This window comes from Hemitrygon akajei, chromosome 7 (assembly GCF_048418815.1).
Source record: "Hemitrygon akajei chromosome 7, sHemAka1.3, whole genome shotgun sequence".
Taxonomy (NCBI): domain Eukaryota; kingdom Metazoa; phylum Chordata; class Chondrichthyes; order Myliobatiformes; family Dasyatidae; genus Hemitrygon; species Hemitrygon akajei.
Window position 1 is genome coordinate 35,544,767 of NC_133130.1, and position 18,841 is coordinate 35,563,607.

The 18,841-nt window shown below is 39.8% G+C and overlaps 1 long non-coding RNA gene across 1 annotated transcript in view; it reads right to left on the reverse strand.

Annotated features, from left to right (window-relative positions):
* Window positions 1–216: 216 nt before the first annotated feature.
* LOC140729979 (uncharacterized) overlaps window positions 217–18,841 on the reverse strand; it is a 252,119-nt gene continuing 233,494 nt past the window's right edge. The window contains exon 3 of the long non-coding RNA XR_012099452.1: window positions 217–624. This is a non-coding gene — a long non-coding RNA (uncharacterized lncRNA). The remainder of the gene's footprint in view (window positions 625–18,841) is intronic.

Here is an 18,841-nt window from a genome sequence, read left to right on the forward strand (position 1 = left end):
ATCTTTGAATTCTAAATAAAGACCAATTTCTTTTTTAATTTGTTCCTTAAAATAGGGATCACTGAGTAAACTTGAATTTAGCTTCCACATACATAGGTCAAAATCAACAGATAAATATATAGGTGCATGGTCACTTACATCTATTGTCCCAATTCCACAGGTGATTATTTTTTCTTTATCTTTTCCAAATGTTATGAAATAGTCTATTCTTGTATATACAGAATGGGGGGCAGAATAATAAGTGTAATCCCTTCTGTTGGGGAAAAGGACCTTCCATATATCAATTAGACCTACATCCTCAAAAAGTGTATTAATTTTCTTATGTAAGGAATTTGTTTCATAAGTTTTTCTATTGGAAGAGTCTAACTTTGGCTGTAATTGTAAATTTAAGTCTCCCCACATATCAAGAGACCTTCTGTTTCCATTACCATAATATTATTAATTTTCTGGAAGAAACTAATATCACTTCCTGGAGGTGCATATATATTTAATAAAGTAACTGGATTTCCATCTATATTCCCCCTTACCAGAATATATCTGCCCTCCTTATCTCCCATTTCGAATACTTTTTCAAAATTTAGCTTGCTTGAGATGAGAATAGCAACTCCTCTTCTATGTCCTGATCTATATGAGGAGAAAAACAAATTAGTGAAGCCCACACGAGGAAATCTGCAGATGCTGGAAATTCAAGCAACACACACAAAAAATGCTGGTGGAACGCAGCAGGCCAGGCAGCAGCTATAGGGAGAACCAGACTGGGAGACCGTTTCACTGAACACCTACGCTCTGTCCGCCAGAGAAAGCAGGATCTCGCTGTGGCCACACATTTTAATTCCACGTCCCATTCCCATTCTGATATATCTATCCATGGCCGCCTCTACTGTCAAGATGAAGCCACACTCAGGTTGGAGGAACAACACCTTATATACCAGCTGGGTAGAATCCAACCTGATGGCATGAACATTGACTTCTCTAAATTCTGTTAATGCCCCTCCTCCACTCCTTACTCCATCCCTGATATATTTAGTTTTTCTCCTCCCTCCCTTTTTTTTCTCTCTTTCTGCCCATCACTCTGCCTGTTCTCCATCTCCCTCTGGTGCTCCCCTCCCCCTTTCTTTCTCCCTAGGCCTCCCATCCCATGATCCTTTGCCTTCTCCAGCTCTGTATCCCTTTTGCCAATCACCTTTCCGGCTCTCAGCTCCACCCCACCCCCTCTGGTCTTCTCCTATCATTTCACATTTTCCCCTCCCCCTCCTACTTTCAAATCTCTTACTATCTTTCCTTTCAGTTAGTCCTGACGAAGGGTCTCGGCCCGAAACGTCGACAGTGCTTCTCCCTATAGATGCTGCCTGGCCAATTAGTGAAGCCCATTCTCTTTAATTTTCCATGCTCATTATCACTTAAATGAGTTTCCTGTAAATATACTACATGGGCTTGTTCTTCTTTCATTTTTATTAGAACTTTACAGCGTTTGATTGGATTCAACAGCCCATTGACATGAAAAGAAATGAATTTTACTTTGTCCTTAGCCATGTGTATTTATCTGTTAGCATATCATTGAAATTTGTAGAATATAACTTAATCGATCTATTCCCTGAACAAATAAGAGCCGAGAAACGAAAATGAAAAAAAAGGTAACAAAGGTGTGATTCCAAGGCTGGGGTCTCTAGATGACCCTGGGTTGAGCTAGAAGAAATGTCTAGCCGTGGGGGATAGCCCCTCCTACCTGTGAGTTGAGGGCCCCTGCTGTAGTACCTATAAAAGTAAGTTAAAAAATTTATGTCCATTACACAGAAATGATTTCCCTGTGTATTCCTCCCATGTATGTATTCTCATTTAGGTGGGGAAAAAAGGAGTGAATGAAGAAATAAGAAAAAATTTAGTAATATAAAATCCACATTATAATACGTATTTCTCGAGATAGGTATATCACCGTCTATCTTTGCTTCTGTTTAGTTTATCAGCACTTTTAAAGTTAGCCAAACCTTATGGTTCTTCTGGAGGAGGTGAGGGCTGTCATCGGAGAACTCACAGTCTCTTCCTAATATCCTTCTCTCGCCCTCCTCCTGTCCCCTGCTTTCTCGATTCTCTTACTATTTCCCAAGCAGATCAGGATAACTTCTCAGCCAGGCTTTCCCTCGGTCTGACCACACTAACGGGCAATCCTCTGTTGTTCATGTCTGCAGAACAGAACCTGACACTGTTTCACAGCCACAAGTCTCACCTGGAAGCAGAGTGGACCCCTTGTCGAGAAAGCCATTAACAGACAAGAGTTAGAAATCCTCTACAGCAATTATATTTTTCTGCCTGAATGGGAAAATTTATAATTTACAATGCTGTGGATGTCTGTCTATAGTAGTTATATTATAAAGTATACTGTGCATATAGTTGAGATGCATTCTATATTGCATTGGAGTTTATTGCTAAGCAGGGAAGATTGTATTTAATATTTCATAGTATTTCAGCAATATTGTAAATACGTTGTTGATTAAGCATTCTTTGTTTAAATAATTCATTATGAGTTATGTGTAAAAAATAAGTGAATTGCATATGTCGAGACACTACCACATGATATGTGTACACTTCGCTTAAAGTAAAACATGAAGTTAGACTCACACCCCCAGCTTTGTCTTTATCTCACACTTACCTTAATATTTAGAAGTTACAAAACATAATGGAGGTTTTCTTACTTTTGTGGGATAATATCTTTCCTGGATCTACTTCGATCCTCCACTTCCGCTTCCTTTTTCTTCTTTATAGGCTGTGCATCTTGATCTTGGGAAAGTGTATTTAGTCCTTGTTAATCCTTTTGATTTCTCCTTTTATGTTCTGATCTCTCCTCTTGGTTTCCTCATCCACAACATCATCTGACAAATCCTGTTTTCATATTTCCACTGACCCCTTTCTCTTCGGTCTTCCAGTTAACCCAGCTGGGCTTTGGTCTTGCATACTTCTACAAGCAGCTTTTAGTCTCCCACTTGAATAACCTTAATGCATTATTCACAGAATTCCAAAACTTGCAACTATTCTGAAACTCTTTGAACTCACTTCCAGCTTAAAACCAAGCCCCATTTTGCAAGTGTAACTAGCTGATTAAAATATCAGAAGCTTTCTCAGGTATGTTACCCTCAAAGGCTGTCATAGTTGGACCATTGCTTTTGTCACTTTCATGATTTCTCTGAGTAGGATGGTCCTTCCTTGGTCAAATATGCTTTCCAACCAGAGGCACCAATTCCTGTTTGCCCTCAGTTGGGCAATATGGAGACAACTGTGGCACTATCCAGTACCTTTCTTAATTTGGTTTCAGTTGACGGTCTTGCAGATGCGGCATGCAAATGATGGCTAGATCTCCAATTAAGTTGTAGTTGTTTTAGCCAATCAAGTCCTTTCAATGCTGGTCCTCCTGCTTTTACCACATACAAGTCCAATGTGGCTTGTTGATTGTTGTATTTCACTGTTATAAATGTCATTCCCAAAGGAATGACCTTTTCTGCGGTATAAATTTTTAGTTGAATATCTGCAGGCTTCAGTTCTGTATTTTTGAAATTCCATTCAAACTCATTTTGTGAAATGACTGAAACAGCTGAGCCAGTGTCCAATTCCATTTTAATTAATTTGCCGTTCATATTTGGTGTAAGTTATATTGCTTGTATATTGTTAGCTTACACATTGCAAATCTCAAGGCTAGACAGTCCTATGTCACTTTCATTATGGACAGGAAAGGAATGGAGGGTTATGGGCTGAGTGCAGGTTGGTGGGACTAGGTGATAGTAAGCGTTCGGCACGGACTAGAAGGGCTGAGATGGCCTGTTTCCGTCTGTAATTGTAATATGGTAATATGGTTATATTATCTGACTTTTCATCAACAGCAATTAGATTACAGCTCTTTTTGTAATTTCAACTTGACTTTTAGCTTTTCTCTTCCCTGCACAGTCCATTTATTTTGTTTGTCTGACATGCTCTTCGGACGTGTGCTACTTTGTCACATTTTCTGCAAGCTTCACCTTTAAATTTGCATTTGTCCAGTGTATGTGAGCCCCTGTCACAACTGTAGTACAATTTGTCCAGCCAAGCAGACCTCTGTCTGGACGCTGTAATTTTATTCACGCTCATTTTCATGCCTGACTATAACTCAATTGTGCCTGTCTGCAGTTTCTATTGAAACAGCTATTTCAACTGCGCTTTTAAATGTAAGTTGTGCTTCAGTTAGAAGCTGTTTTTGAAAGTTTTCTTGTAATATTTCCCAAAATAAAAAACGAATCATTAAGCCCATGACTGAACTGACAAATCTCAGACAACTTCTTCAATTCAACCACATGTGCTGAAATGGATTCCTCTTCCTTTTGATTCCGTTTATGAAACCTAAAGCATTCTGCAGTCAACAATAGCTTTGGTTCTAGATGCTCGTACATTACTTTCACAACATCAGCAAACCTCATTTCTGCTGGTTTGGTTGGAGCAGTCAAACTTTGAAGCAAACTGTATGTCTTTAAACTCGATGCACTCAGCAAAATTGGCATTTGTTTCTTTTTGGCTATTCTATTTGCTTTAAAATAACCATCCATTCAGTATATAAAATCCAGTTATCTGTTGTGTAATCAAATGCGTCAATCTTTCTGATATATCCAGTCATTTCTGTGCTATTTAATGATTATTATCACCCAGTACTTACAGTTCATAAACCCATAAATTCTTCCATTTCCTGCCTTTTTGTTCAACTCGATCATGTCTTCCCTTCCAACAAACAAATGTTGCACTGCTTTTCTTTGGGTTCATTTTAAAAACATATTATTGCCACTGATTACTGAAATATTAAATACACAGCATGAATGAAATAAAAAAAGAAGCGCTAAGTGGAAGGGAAGGGTGAGATTGATCTTGCAGTGGGTTAAAAGTTTGGAGTAGTATCATGGGCTGAAGAGTTGGTACTGGTCTATATACCATGTTTATTTCATTTTTAGCCAGAGATGCAGCAGGGTAACAGACCCTCCTGGCCCAACAAGCTCGCAACACCCAATTACACCCATGTGATTAATTAACTTTATAACCTGTACATATATGGAATGCGGGAGGAAACTGTTGCAACTGGAGGAAACTCACACAGTCACAGGGAGAATGCACAAAGTCCTTACAGACAGCAGCAGCAATTAAACTCTAACCACTTTGCAATCATGCAATCTATGTTCTATGTCAAATATGTGTGTTTTTGTTTAGTATTTTTAATTTCAAAAATTCCTGTTTTGAGTTTTTAACATTATTTTTATTATTTTGACATGTCTAAGTGATTTTGACGACTAGCAATTCTTCATAACTTTGACAGTGATGAACCTGAGAACCTGTGGTGGGGCCTCACCAGCTCTAAATGGGAGACTATGCCTCCGGAAGCAATCTGGAAGCGCTCATGGCCCAGAAGTAAGTGGCCAGCAATCTCACACTAGTGGGAGACCTGCCCCTTCAACTCTATTCTATACTACAGCTTCTAATCCCTCATCACCAATCCCCTCTTCCCAGTAAAATGCTGATGCTGAGCTAGACTACTCATAATGCCAGTGTTTGCATCATCCACATCCCCAGTAAAACTGTTTATTCCCACCTCTGTAATATGAGCCAGTTCTGACCTGGCTCAACTCTTCTGCTCCTGCAATCCTCATCCATGTCTTCATTCCCTCCCTCTGGCATTCCATCTGTCCTGTTCCATCAACTCAAACCCACCAAACCCGTTCAGTGCATCGAGGCAGTGTAAATGCAACTTGTTGATCTTCATTATATAAACATCTAAGGAAATATGCCAAATATAAAGTTTCAAAGCTGTAATTAAATGGGAGTTGTTCCTATGAATTATGCCTACCTTATTATTGCCTCTTTGAAATCCAACATACTTTGAAAATATTTTACTGCAAAGTATTTGAAAAATGCATTATTTATGAATATGTATTCCAATAAGGAAAACTTTCTCCAATGAGGATTAGGAAGCAGTTGGGTGCACGTGAATCTTCTGCTTTACAACCATAGCCACAGATATCCACATCAGAATGAATGTCAATATTAATAAGAATTCACAGTTTAGATGAGCAGGATTCCTTCGGAAATATTCAAGCTACAAATTCCCCACATAATTTGTGTATTGCATTTGAGCCAACCTCATGCAGAATGACAATTCTCCTAGCACCTAATTATCAGAGGTTAGGTTTGAATCATAAATTGATCTACACTCATTCTTTGCTTTGGTGTAATATAAAACATATTCAAAGCACGTATTCAAAATATATTCAAAGTAAGATTGAACGTCATTCCTTGCTTTTGGACAAGTACTAGTTGATTATCTGCACAGCTTCAGGCAGTTAGGCTGCCAAATGATCAAATAATCCTGCACATTATTTACACAGGTATTTACATATTTACCAGACTCATTCTGTCATTCCTTTTCAGGTTTTTAAGTTGGAGACTACCCATAGCTGAAGGTTGGTTTGGACACTGTTGAGTTAGAGTCTAAAATTGTTATTTTTTCTTGTAAATTAACTTTCCTATCCTTGCTTGTATTTTTATATAATCATTTATTTATGTGTGATTAATCGGTGAATTTTCAGCAACTGTAGTGTAGCTAGTTCTGCATTTTCCTAGAAACTTCTCTACAGCCTGTGTCATGCCACTGAATCTGACTATTTCATATGTTGCTTCATATCAGTGGAATGTCCTTTATCTGAGTACGAGCTAGTTTTTAACATAAGGCAACAATGACTTTTTGCACTTTTCTTTGTTCTCATTGCTCCTAATAGAACAGCTGTAATCATGCAGTTTTATACCTTGTTCTTGACTTCTGAACAAACTCTGGATCATAACAGCACCAGACTAAATAAGACCTCGGTGCGAGGCCTTCTACTCATTTTACTCACATCGCTGAGATGGTGCACAGGTTTAGCATTTAATATTTTGGCTCACAAAATTCACACAACATACTTTCATTTATAGAAAATAAAGTTTTTCACTTTAGTCTTTCTGTAGGATAGGTTGGGCATGTGCAGGAGCAATGTAACTACCTTTCCTGGTGTTTGTAAAACAGAGGAGAGCAATCTTACCTCATAATAAAAAAGGTTAACCTCACTTCACTATCAGGCACTGGGGGTGAATTCCTTCAGATCTTTGCCTGCTTGGCTGTAGTAATTGCATGGAATTGCAATGAGAGGGCACCACCAAGCAAATCTAAAAGTCAAAAATTAATTTACAAATAAAGGCAAATTCTTAAGAGTTACAAGAATACTGTGGGCCTTCATAAAGTCACTTTTGGAAGAAGTGGCGCAAACAAAATGCTGGAGAACTAAGCAGGTCAGACAGCATCTATGGAAATGAATAATCAGTCAATGTTTCAGGCCGAGACCCTTCTTGTTTTTTAAGGAAGAAATGCTGAATGAGAAATGATGACCATAGAAAGTAACTCCCATCCAATTCCACTTCAGTGAAAAGACTGGGTGAGGGATATAAACTGTTCCAATGGAAGTGATAGCTCTGTGTTAATAGTTTCAGGCATCTTATGGTTCCATTCCCTACAGAGTATAGTCCCAGAATATATGTGCAAAATCTCCCACTAGGCCACATCCTCTCCAGCAAAGTCTGCTGTTTTTTTCTGCGTATAATGATATTACTAATGGGGTTTTAAAGTATCTCATCCTTATTTTCCAAGCAAATTCCCTCCAATTGGGACTATTCAAACATTTATGCCATGATTCCCAAGACCTCCCCCACTCCTCCTCTTCTATTATGGTATTTGCCTCCAATTCCCAATTATGTTTAACATCTAATGTGTTATCCATTGTATCCAGGTGTATCTTTTTATATATATACAAGATACAATTTCCTGGGTTTGCATCCTACCCATGATGATCTCTATCCAAAATTTTTCCAAGTTATTTGGCCGTATTTTAAGACTGTACCATTTTTTGTGTGATGTAAGGTAATGTCTAATTTGGAGGAATCCATAGAAGTCATTTGATACAAGGTCAAATTCAGTTTGGAGTTGGGAGAAAAATTTAATCACCTCACCATCAAACATTTGGTTCACAAGATCCAGGCCTCTTTGCGCCCACCAAATTAAGGGAGTTTTGGTACAAGGTCACTGAGGAAATAAGAAGAATCTTAGACATAAGCATACCCTTTGAACCTAGTCATTTAATTTTAGGCAACCTCCCACAATCTGCAATAGAGAAGAATAAACTATATATGTTAAGAGTTTTGATTCTGATTGCTCATAAAATGATAACTGTTAACTGGCTTAAATCTCACCCACCCAATTTGGAAAAATGGATTCAGAGAGTGAAAGAAGTGAACTGTATGGAAAATATCACTGCAAGTTTACAACTGAAAATGGACTCCAACTTGGAAAGTTGGAACTCTGTTATACCATACCTGGCACAGTGAAAGGCCCATATAGGGGCCTGGCAAAATGTGGGGCTGAGTTGATTGACTGAGGACTGTGATTTTATTTAAAATGGACGTAAATCTATATTGAGGGTTGATGTAAAGTATGTAGACCATATGTATGTTTGTGTATGTATGCAATTGTAGGTATGTGCCTTTTATTTCTTCTTTCTCTTGCTCCTACTCTCTTCCACCCCTGGTATTGTTAATATAGGTACGGTGAATTGTGGACCGATCGCTGATGCTTGTTTGTAGCTATGTGTTTGTTTAATAATGTAAAAAATAAGTTAAAAAAAAGAAATGAGTAATGTCTAAATGTCTAATGTTTTGTCAGCTCATCTTAAAAATTAAGTACTAGTAAAAGTTCAAAGTACATTATCAAAGTACATCTGTTTCACTATATACAAACCCATTACATTTTGTATCTCCAAAACATGCAAATCTTTACTTTCAGTGAGGCGCGCACATCTGGTGTGATAGCATCATGATGTTAACAATTCATGATATAACTTACAATGAATTATTGAAGTGAACAAGAATGCTTAATCAAACAATATACTTACACGATGATTCCAATATTACTGAAATATTATGTAACACACTGTAATGTTTCACTGCTAATGTAATGGTTTCTCTGTAGCAGCAATGTTTGGGTCATGACTGGAGATAACGGGGGCTTTAGAGTGTGCGCCATCCAATGAGAGCCATGTTGTTTCTTTCTTGTGGGTCTGAGAGAAGGGATTTATGGTCTTTTATCAGTGAGAGATGAAGAGAGAAGACACGAATGGAGAGAGTTGGTAGACTGCCGGGTGGAGTGGACTTGGATCGAGGGTCCGAGGGTCAGCAACGCTCGGAAGAGGTTGACGGGGAACTAATGGACGGAACCGTGAACTCCAACTTTGCGCATTAGACTATTTCATGAGAATGGGCCCTTTTCCTTTTTAGTTTCTTTATGAACAATATCGTCAAATTAAGAATTATCAATCTCAATCGTTCAATTGCATATTGTGTACTGTTTGTTATTTCACGGTACTGATTTGTAACCAGGCAACACATCATGCAGCATCCACCCAAACGAGATTTCTCAAGTTTGGCCGGGCCGGAGGCCATTTTCCCTAGATTAAGCTGCTAGCCAAACCTGAGGGTTACAATTAAATACACAACACTCTTGCCTGCTTAGCTTTAAACTCCACCTCAATATAGAATGCATCTCAACTATGCACACAATATGTGATATAATACATCTACTATGTACAGAAATCCACAGCAAGGTAATTTTTAAAATGTCCTATTCAGGCTGAAAGATTTAATTGTTGTGGGGGCGTTCTTACTGGCTGCTTGGTAGGTGAGATCTATGACTAAAAACAATATCGGGTTCTGGGGCCTCCTCCATGGTGACTGTAGGAGTTGACTCTAAGACTGCAGGAAGTGGTTCTGACAGCTCTGGACACCTTTCATCTCCTTTCTTTTTCTTATTCTAGTTTGTGTACCTTGATCCTTGGAAGGTGCATTTAGTTCTTCTATTGCTCCCTTTACGATCTGATCTGTCTTCTTGGTTTCCTCATCTAAACACCATCTGATGAAACCTCTGTTTTGGTATCTCTGTTGACTCCTTTCTTTTTGGCCTTCCTTTTATCCAGCTGAACCTTGGTCTTTGGTTTTTGCATCTACTTCTACAAGCAGCTTTTAGTCTCCCACTTGAAGTTCATTCAATAACTTTCATGCATACTGAGCAGATTCTGGTTCTTTATATTCACAGAAGCCGAATGCTTGCATCTTTCCTGACGCTCCTTGAAGTCTCTTCTGGCTTCAAACCAAGCCACATTTCACAAGTAACTGCCTGATTAACATATCACAAAAACTCTGAGATATGTTGCGTACAAAAACTGTTATAGTCGGACTACCGCTTTCGTCACTTCCACTTCTGAGCAGAATGGTCCTTCCTTGGCCCAATATGCTTTCCGACCAGAGGCACAGTGGTCAGCACCAATACTTACTTGTCCTCTGTTGGTGTTCAGCATGGAGATAGGTGTGGTATCATCAACAAGTTTCTCAATTTGCTTTCAGTTGAGCCTGTTACAGAGGATATGCCATGCAAACAGTGGATTTTATTCAGGTTGTAGTTGAATCAGCTAGCCAATGCCCTCAGTGCTGGTTCTCCAGTTTTTACCACATACAAATCCAACTGGCTTTTTTGTTGTTGTATTTCACTGTTACAAATGTCATTCCCACAGATGTAATCTTTTCTCCAGTATAAGTTCTTATTTGGATATTTGCAGGCTTCATTTCGGTATTTCTGAAATGCCGTTCAAATTCATTTTGTGGAATGACAAACAGTGGAGCCAGTGTCCAACTCTATTTTAATTAATTTGCTATTCACTTCTGGTGTGAGCTATACTGCCAGTCTATTATTAGTTTTCTCCTTGTAAATCTCAAGGCCAGCCAGTCCTGTGTCAGTCACATCATTATCAGACTTTTCATCAACAGTGCGTAGATTTGTGTTCTTTTTGAAACTGCAGTTTGATTGTTCATCCTTTTCTCTTCCCTGTGCAGTCCATTTATTTTTGTCTGCCCAACATGCTCATTGTATGTGTCCTAGATTGTCGGATTTTCTGCAAGTTTCTCCTTTAATCCTGCATTGGGCTAATGTATATGAGCCCTTGCCACACAGTAACAGAAGATATTCGACCAGACAGGTTTCTCTTTATACACCACGATATTGTTCATGCTCCTTTTCAATCCCGACTGCAACTGTCAGTGATTTCCATTGATACAGCTATTTCAATTGCTCCTTTAAATGCAAATTGTGCTTTAGCTTGGAGCCATTTTTGAATGCCTTCTTGTGAGATTTCACAAAGCAAATGATCTGTCAGTGCATCGATAAGCCCATTATTGAACTGACAATGCTCAGATAACTTCATCAATTCAGCCACATATGTTGAAATGGACTCCCCTACCTTTTGATTTGGCTTATGGAAACTAAAGCATTCTCTGCAGTCAGCAATGGTTTTGGTTCTAAATGTTCCTGCATTACTTTCATGATCTCAGTAAAGCTCACTTTGGCTTGTTTGGTTGTTTGTCAAGCTCCTTAGCAAAATGTAGCCCTTATCCCCAATGCACGCAACAAAACTGGCACTTGTTTCTCATTGGCTATTCCACTTGCTTTTAAATACTCCTGAATTTGTTCAGTATACAGCAGCCAGTTACCTTTGTGTAATAAAATGTATCAATCCTTCCTTCTGATGTAGCAAGTCATTTCTGTTTTTTAAAATTTTTTATTTATGATTATTATCACTTCATACTCACTGTTTATGAAGTAGTTTATTTTCTGCCTTTTATTTGAAAATTCAACAATTTCTCTCTTCCCCTTCTGAAGAGACAGTGCTGCGCTTTAAAAAAAATCAACTGTTTGCTGCTCTGCTTCTTCAAAAGTTGAATGTCTCACTGCACTTCAGCAGGTAGGGAGTGGTCTCAGGTTCGCTTAAAACTTCCTCATTCTCTAGTGTTACGTGTTGTAACTCCAAAATTTTAAACTAATTGAAAGGAAAACAAGAGAACCGAGAGAAGCAAATCTTCATTTGGTTCTACTTTAAGCGAGGCGCGCACTGTGTTGCCTTTATGGCATTTATTTAGTTTATAATATTTTCGCTTTAGTAATTCGTTTGTTAGCATTTTCTAGTTAAAGTTAAGATTGTTTAAAGTAAATTCGTTGTCTGTGATATATCGCGGCATGCGATGACGTCACATCCGGTTTTGCCGCGTCTTGTGGGAAAATACCGGTTTGGAGAAACGGGAAGGAGGGGGCTCACATGTGCAGGATCAGCGCAAGAAAAGTTTTCTTTCTACGCACTAGAAACATAGTGAAGCAATGCCTTTTCACCATAAGTTAATGTGGAAGAGTGAACAGTAAACGGTTAATCTTACTGCGATCCTGTTTTCATTGACTACGGTTTACCTCGGTGTTTAGTTCAGAGTTCTCTTACACCTGAGCGAGAACACTATAGTGAAAAGGCGGCATTATCAGGTGTTTCAAGTGCTGCAATGACAACTCGATCCAGCATCAAGTCGTTGCCATCCAGCGACAGGGGCAGTAGGGCATCAACAAGTAAGGCTGCCCATGCAAGAGCTAAAGCAGAATCCGCCAAGGTGCGAGCATTCTACGCCGAACAAGAAGCAAAATTGAAAATGGAAGCGGCTGCCAGAGAAAAGGAAGCGGCTGCCAGAGAAGCCGAAAGCCAGTTGGAAAAGGTAAGGATAGCGTCAGAGTTAGAAGTGCTGACACTACACCGAGAAGCAGAAGCTGCCAGGGTGGAAGCAGAGTTAATAGAAAATGCTGAAGAAATGCATGATCTGGTTGACGTAAAATCTACTTCAGAAAAGATCAGATTGGAACGCACAAGCGACTATGTCCGATCTCAAATAGACTTGAAGATTCATTCTTCCTCTCCATACTTATACAATAACGCCCCATTTCATGAGGAGCCTCAGAGAGGCCCAATTGCATCACATCCATCCGAGGAAGACAATTTACCCTTGTAACTCCGCGATGAATTCAAGAATGAAAGGGCTGATGACAAATACTTCTCGACACCAAACTTACCAGATTTGGCGAGAAGAGAGGCAAAGGCTGAATTCAGAACAGCAAATTCCATAACAGATGTACGCCCTCAGTCATATACCTGCCGACATATTCCCACAGCCCGCATGCCACTTGCAGTTGAACCCATGGCACAGTATTTAGCACGACGGGATCTCGTCACTTCAGGACTATACCAGTTTGACGATAAACCTGAAAATTACCGTGCATGGTACTTCACATTCACCAACGCTATCGACGGAGTCCAGCTCAGAGCAACCCAAGAGTTGGATCTTATGACGAAATGGTTGGGAAAAGAATCATGCAAACAGGTGAGACGCATACGTTCAGTGTACATCAACAACCCCAAGCTAGCCTTAAGCAAAGCATGGGAGAGACTTCCGGAGGGCTATGCGGCCCCCGAAATTATTGAAGCGGCATTATACCGACGTCTGGAAAATTTTCCTAAGGTGTCAGCCAAGGACCACACTAAGTTAAGAGAGCTCGGAGATTTACTCATGGAGATTCAAGGCGCCAAAGAAGATGGCTACTCAACTGGTCTATTATACCTAGATACTCCATACGGGATTAGACAAATCGTGGACAAACTTCCATTTGGGCTGCAGGAAAGGTGGGTGTCTGTTGCCTCAGAGTACAAGGAAGAGAACAATGGTCGATTTCCTCCCTTCGAGTATTTCACTAGGTTTGTGTGCAAGGAGGCAAAGAAGCGAAACGACCCTAGCCTCATGGGTCCAGGAAGCAGTACAATTTACACCAAGCCAGATAAATCCACTTCGAATAATTTCAACATTAATAAACCTGTCTCAGTGCTTAAGACTGAAGCCTTTACAACTAACAACGACCCTAGCAAGAACTGTCCATTACATAACAAACCCCACCCCCTCAAAAAATGCAGAACGTTTAGGGAAAACGTTCCCCTTGAAGAGAGGATGGCCCTTCTCAAGGAGAAAAAAATATGTTTTAAATGCTGTTCCTCGACATCTCACTGTGCTAGAGAGTGTACGATCGCCGTGAAGTGCCCGGAATGTAATAGCACTAATCACGATGGGGCCATGCATCCCGGCCCATTACCGCAAACCGACAAAACTCCTTCACCCCCACAACAGGACGGCGGGGAGGGAGAGGCTCACTCCAGGACAACTGTTGTCAGCTCGAGCTGCACAGAAGTTTGCAGTCAAGCTCAGTCAAGCTGTTCTTGTTCAAAGATCTGCCTCACTAAGATGTACCCTAAGGGAGCCAAAGACAAGGACATCAAAGCCTATGTAATTCTGGACGATCAGAGCAATCGCTCTCTAGTCAGTCCAGAGTTCTTTAATTTGTTCCACTTTGAGAGTAATCAGTTCCCATACTACCTTAGAACTTGGCAGGCAGCGTGGAAACTTATGGAAGGAAGGCAGAAGGCTTCCAGCTCGAGTCCCTGGATGGTAAAGTCGTCATCTGTCTCCCTCCACTCTTAGAGTGCAATGAAATTTTGAATAACCACACTGAGATCCCGACGCCAAGTGCGGTGCTACACCAGCCGCATCTCCACCACATCGCCAAACACATCCCAGAGCTGGATCCAAAAGCAGAAATACTCCTGCTGTTAGGGAGAGATGTTCTCCAGGTGCACAAGATTAGGCAGCAGGTCAGTGGACCACACGACGCCCCCTTTGCGCAACGCCTGGATTTGGGCTGGGTGGTGATAGGAGAGGTGTGTCTCGGCAATGTACACAAACCGACAGTTAACACACTCAAGACCAATGTGCTAGAGAGTGGCCGCCATTCAATTTTTCAACCCCGCACAAGTGTCATGTGTATTAAGGAAGCACGACAAGGCTTTGACAAATGTAAAGTGACTGACGAGACGCTGGGTCAGTCAGTCTTCGCTCAAACTGAGCATGATAATAAACTTGCTCCATCAGCTCAAGACACCATTTTCTTAAAAATAATGGACACCAAGGTCTTCAGAGATGAAACAAATAATTGGGTTGCCCCACTACCTTTCAGAGAACCACGCCAGTGCTTGCCAAACAACAAAGAGCAGGCAGTCAAGCGGTTCACGTCCTTGCAAAAAACCCTGAAAAGGAAACCTGAGATGCAGCAACGCACCCGATTGACCCACGAGGTACTGTGCACACTAATGGCAGAGGTCACAGCCATTATAAATGCACGATCACTCCTATCCATGTCTTCTGACCCGGAAAACCCCTTCATACTCTCGCCATCAATGCTCCTTATGCAGAGGCAGGAGCCCCCCCTCCACCAGGGGACTTCTCTGATAAGGATTTGTACACAAAGCAATGGAGACGTGTCCAGGCTCTGGCAAATTGGTTCTGGTCTCGTTGGAGACAGGAATATCTACCTTTGTTGCAACAGAGACAAAAGTGGACAGAACCCTGCAGGAATCTTCAAGTTGGAGATTTAGTCCTGCTCAGGGACAAGCAAATCGCCCGCAACAGCTGGCCAATGGCCAGAATCACTGCCACATTCCCTAGTAGGGATGGACATGTCAGGAAGGTTGAGTTGAAAACTACCGACCAAGGTGATGTGAAAATTTACCAAAGGCCAGTTACAGAAGTCATTCTACTTCTACCTAACGACTGATTTAGAGTCTGAAGTTTTGTATTATGTTCATTGTGACCTTACGAAGGTCAAGCGGAGAGTGTGTTGCCTTTATGGCATTTGTTTAGTTTATAATATTTTCGCTTTAGTAATTCATTTGTTAGCATTTTCTAGTTAAAGTTAAGATTGCTTAAAGTAAATTCGTTGTCTGTGATATATCACAGCATGCGATGACGTCACATCCGGTTTCGCCGCGTCTTGTGGGAAAATACCGGTTTGGAGAAATGGGAAGGAGGGGGCTCACATATGCAGGATCAGCGCAAGAAAAGTTTTCTTTCTACGCACTAGAAACATAGTGAAGCAACGCCTTTTCACCATACGTTAATGTGGAAGAGTGAACAGTAAACGGTTAATCTTACTGCAATCCTGTTTTCATTGACTACGGTTTACCTCGGTGTTTAGTTCAGAGTTCTCTTACACCTGAGCGAGAACACTACACGCACATATAACATGGTACCTTCATGATGTATGCAATTCACATACTTTTACAAATAACCCATGATGAATTATTTAAATGACCAGGAATGCTTAATTGAATGATATATTTAGAATATTACTGAAATATTAAATACACAACAAAACCTGAGATTCATTTTTTGCAAGCGTTCACAGTAGATAAAGAAACATCATAGAATCAATGCAAAACAGCAAACAAGACAGATAATCAACCCACGTGGAAAAGACAACAAACTGAACAAATACCAAAATAGAATAACTCAACAGATAATTTCAGTGCAATGTTACAAGGGCATTGGCCAATACCCATCAATGATGTAACAAGAGATCAAGCTCCCAATTTTTACACCACATTGTCTAACTACAGAGAGATTCTGATTGGTTTGTTGTATAAATGAGAATGATAAGCAGTGCAGATTTCTTCCTTTAGTGACAAATATAAAATGTTGTCAATGACCCGTGAAGCAAGATTACACTTGGGTGATTTGTTAGTTGCCAGCTGCACACCAAGATTAAATTGGCACTTTAAACTCACATCCTTTATTCATGATTCTTATTTCCTTATTCCCCCCCCCCCCACTGTCAATTCTTCCTGCTCCTCTAGTGCAATTGCTGACCATTTGCTGTACACAGCTCCACAGCCCTGCAATGCTTTGAGGCTTTGACAATGGCAAGCAGGAACAGTAAACCTGGTCCTGCTCCTTGTCTGTGATTATATGTAGTGATCAGATCCGGGGGCTCTGGCTCTAGCTCATTCTCCAAGACCAAACTCCTTTAGTGCAGTGGGGTTTGAGACCACTGTTAGAGTTCCACATTCATGTTTTCTTTTCATTTCATTTTTAGAATCTTTTTATTGGTACATAATCTTCTACAGCTATAAAATAATACAAAACCAACAAATTAATATGTATACAATTAATAAAGCTGAAGAAAAAAAAGCTGATCATAATATATGATAATGAAAAAAAATTATATATAAGGAAAAGGAAAAAAAACCCAACTAAGAAAAAACCCCCACTAACTACATAAAAAGGGGGGGGGGGGAACCCCATTAGGAATCAACCCCCGGAGAAATACATCTTATCATCATCTATATATATATAAAAAATCATCAACCGCCAATTCATGTTTATATAAAATAAGACTGGAAGGAAACCATATAAAATAATTCAAATTAAATGATAATATTTGGCAAAAGAGCCCCATCTTCTCTCAAACTCGAATCGGGGATCAAAAGTTCTACTTCTAATTTTTTCCAAACTGAGATAACATTACTTGAGAAAACCAGTCAATTAATGTAGGGACAGAGGTATCTTTCCATTTTAATAAAATAGCCCTTCTAAAAAAAAAGAGTTCCACATTCGTGTTGCAGTTACAGCTTATGAGGAGGCCATTTGACCCATCATCTCTGTGCTAGCTCTCTACCACACTGAGCAGAATTAGCAATCAGAGAATCTGACCCAAGACTTTCTTTTTTGATACAGTTCATTATCTATTGAGTACTTATGCTTTATCCGTGTTTGGTACTGAATCGGTTTTAACTGAAATCTAAAATAAAAATGGAAAAAGCTGAAAACACTGAGCCGGCCAGACAGCATCTGTCCATTGATCCTTAAAGTGAAAGATCATCGACCTGAAATTCCGACCCTACCTCCCATCCCCCAACATTCCCTGCTCGAGGATCCCAAATCATTGTTCCAGCACCAGAGCAGGCACTCCTGGCACAAAGCGGAAAGCCCAAGGTTTACAATATTTATTTGTAAATGCTAAATGCTTATTTAAAAAGGTTGGTCAGCTGCAGGTGCAAATAACTATTTGGGATGTCAATGTTGTTGTAATAACAGATACCCAGCTAAAGTAAAGAGGTGGGAATGAGTTTAATTATTCTGGGATACAAAGTTTTCAGGTGATCTGTGTGAGGGAAGTAAGGAGAAGACAGTCAGTAATGATTAAGGACAATATTGCAGTATTGGAGAGAGAATAGAATGACCTGTTTAGACAAGAAACAGTAGGGGTGTGATTACTTAGTTTGAACTACTCCTTAGCTGTCAATTTGTGAGAAGAACATTGAGGAAGTAATTTGCAGGTACGTACAAACACCATTGAATAGTGATAATAGGCAAGTATGCAATAATATTCTAGATCAGCAAAAACATAAAGGCCACAGATGTGCAGAGTTGAATGAATTATGTGCACTGATTCTCCTGTTTTAACAGAGACAGTGTCTTTGCTGGATTTGGTTCTGGGAAATGAGCCAGGCCAATTGGAGCAACATCAGTAGAGAACATCTATGTAACAGCAAATACAATATCATGGGATTTAGAAGAGCTGTGGAAAAGGATAAGATAAGGTCCATCCAAGGTAAAGTGGTCAATTGGAGAAGGGCCAGAGCCAATGGGATGAGAAAGGAATTGACTTGATTAAATTGGAACTAAAACTTGGCAGTTAAATATATTACTAAACCTTAGAAGGTGGAAATGTTTCTGTTTTAGTCTAGGCACATTCCCATGAGGGGAATTAAATCCACAGTTATGTGATACAGATTTAAATGCTAGAGAATGATACAGAGATGCTGTATATGCCTGTATTTATCAAATGTGAATGAGGTCTATTACAGAAAGGTAAGAAGGGAAATAAAAGAGACAAGCAGAAAAGACTGGCAACAAGCATTAAAGGGAATTCAAAAATATTCTATGGGCATGTGAGAGAAATAAAAACAGTCAAAGGAAAAGTGGGGTTGATCAGAGACCTACAAAGATATCTGCTAATAGA